Here is a 3,222-nt window from a genome sequence, read left to right on the forward strand (position 1 = left end):
TATGTTCACTGACAGAACTATTCTCTTCCATCTTGCAGCTATAGAACTTATTGGAGACTTCATATCTCTCAATCCGGGCATCTTCTTGAAGTATTAACTTCAACTCCTGGAACATCTCATATGCTCCATGACGTTCAAAACATCGTTGAAGTCCCGGTTCTAAGCCATAAAGCATGGCACACTGAACTATCAAGTAGTCATCAGCTTTGCTCTGCCAGACGTTCTTAATGTCGTCAGTTGCATCTGCAGCAGGCCTGGCACCCAGCGGTGCTTCCAGGACGTAATTCTTCTGTGCAGCAATGAGGATAATCCTCAAGTTATGGACCCAGTCCGTGTAATTGCTACCATCATCTTTCAACTTAGCTTTCTCAAGGAACGCATTAAAATTCAACGGAACAACAGCACGAGCCATCTATCTACAAACAAACATAGACAAGCAAAATACTATCAGGTACTAAGTTCATGATAAATTTAAGTTCAATTAATCATATTACTTAAGAACTCCCACTTAGACAGACATCTCTCTAGTCATCTAAGTGATCACGTGATCCAAACCAACTAAACCATAACCGATCATCACGTGAGATGGAGTAGTTTTCAATGGTGAACATCACTATGTTGATCACATCTACCATATGATTCACGCTCGACCTTTCGGTCTACGTGTTCCGAGGCCATATCTGCATATGCTAGGCTCATCAAGTTTAACCTGAGTATTCTGCGTGTGCAAAACTGTCTTGCACCCGTTGTAGATGGACATAGAGCTTATCACACCCGATCATCACGTGGTGTCTGGGCACGACGAACTTTGGCAACGGTGCATACTCAGGGAGAACACTTCCTGATAATTTTTAGTGAGAGATCATCTTAAAATGCTACCGTCAATCAAAGCAAGATAAGATGCATAAAGGATAAACATCACATGCAATCAATATAAGTGATATGATATGGCCATCATCATCTTGTGCTTGTGATCTCCATCTTCGAAGCACCGTCGTGATCACCATCGTCACCGGCGCGACACCTTGATCTCCATCGTAGCATCGTTGTCGTTTACACCATCTATTGCTTCTACGACTATCGCTACCGCTTAGTGATAAAGTAAAGCAATTACAGGGCGTTTGCATTTCATACAATAAAGCGACAACCATATGGCTCCTGGCAGTTGCTGATAACTTCGGTTACAAAACATGATCATCTCATACAATAAAATATAGCATCACGTCTTGACCATATCACATCACAACATGCCCTACAAAAACAAGTTAGACGTCCTCTACTTTGTTGCTGCAAGTTTTACGTGGCTGCTACGGGCTTAGCAAGAACCGTTCTTACCTACGCATCAAAACCACAATGATAGTTTGTCAAGTTGGTGCTATTTTAACCTTCGCAAGGACCGGGCGTAGCCACACTCGGTTCAACTAAAGTGAGAGAGACAGACACCCGCCATCTATCTACAACAAACATAGACACGCAAAATACTATCACGTACTAAGTTCATGATAAATTTAAGTTCAATTAATCATATTACTTAAGAACTCCCACTTAGATAGACATCCCTCTAGTCATCTAAATGATCATGTGATCCATATCAACTAAACCATGTCCGATCATCATGTGAGACGGAGTAGTTTTCAATGGTGAACATCACTATGTTGATCATATCTACTATATGATTGAACGTAGAGCCTATCACACCCGATCATCACGTGGTGTCTCAGCACAAAGAACTTTTGCAACGGTGCATACTCAGGAGAACACTTATACCTTGAAAGTTAGTGAGAGATCATCTTATAATGCTACCGTCAAACAAAGCAAAATAATATGCATAAAGGATAAACATCACATGCAATTAATATAAGTGATATGATATGGCCATCAACATCTTGTGCTTGTTATCTTCATCTCCGAAGCACCGTCATGATCACCATCGTCACCGGCGTGAGACCTTGATCTCCATCGTTGCATCGTTGTCGTTTCACCACCTATTGCTTCTACGACTATCGCTACCGCTTAGTGATAAAGTAAAGCAATTATAGGGCGATTGCATTGCATACAATAAAGCGACAACCATATGGCTCCTGCCAGTTGCCGAGAACTCGGTTACAAAACATGATCATCTCATACAATAAAATATAGCATCACGTCTTGACCATATCACATCACAACATGCCCTGCAAAAACAAGTTAGACGTCCTCTACTTTGTTGTTGCAAGTTTTACTTGGCTGCTATGGGCTGAGCAAGAACCGTTCTTACCTACGCATCAAAACCACAATGATAGTTCGTCAAGTTAGGGTTGTTTTAACGTTCTCAAGGACCGGGCATAGCCACACTCGGTTCAACTAAAGTTGGAGAAACTTACACCCGCCAGCCACCTATGTGCAAAGCACGTCGGTAGAACCAGTCTCACGTAAGCGTACGCGTAATGTCGGTCCGGGCCGCTTCATCCAACAATACCGCCTAACCAAAGTATGACATGCTGGTAAGTAGTGTGACTTGTATTGCCCACAACTCACTTGTGTTCTACTCGTGCATATAACATCTACGCATAAAACCTGGCTCGAATGCCACTGTTGGGGAACGTAGAAATTTCAAAAAAAATCCTACGCACACGCAAGATCCTGGTGATGCATAGCAACGAGAGGGGAGAGTATGCCCACGTACCCTCATAGACCATAAGCGCAAGCGTTAGCACAACGCAGTTGATATAGTCGTACGTCTTCACGATCCGACCGATCAAGTACTGAACGCACAACACCTCCGAGTTCAGCACACGTTCAGCTCGATGACGTCCCTCGAACTCCGATCCAGCCGAGCTTCGAGGGAGAGTTTCGTCAGCACGACGACATGGTGACGATGATGATGTTCTACCGACGCAGGGCTTCGCCTAAGCACCGCTACAATATTATCGAGGTGGAATATGGTGGAGGGGGGCACCGCACACGGCTAATAGATCTCAAGGATCAATTGTTGTGTCTAGAGGTGCCCCCTGCCCCCGTATATAAAAGATCAAGGGGGAGGGGCGGCCGGCCAGGAGGAGGCACGCCAGGGAGGAGTCCTACTCCCACCGGGAGTACGACTCCCTCCTTTCCTAGTCCAAGTAGGAGAGGGGAAGGAAGGGAGAGAGGAGAGGAAGGAAAGGAGGGGAGCACCCCCCTCCTTGTCCTATTCAGACTAGAGGGGGAGGGGGCGCGGCCAGCCCTGGCCGACCCTCCTCTTCT

Source organism: Triticum dicoccoides, chromosome 3B, assembly GCF_002162155.2.
Source record: "Triticum dicoccoides isolate Atlit2015 ecotype Zavitan chromosome 3B, WEW_v2.0, whole genome shotgun sequence".
Classification (NCBI taxonomy): Eukaryota; Viridiplantae; Streptophyta; class Magnoliopsida; order Poales; family Poaceae; genus Triticum; species Triticum dicoccoides.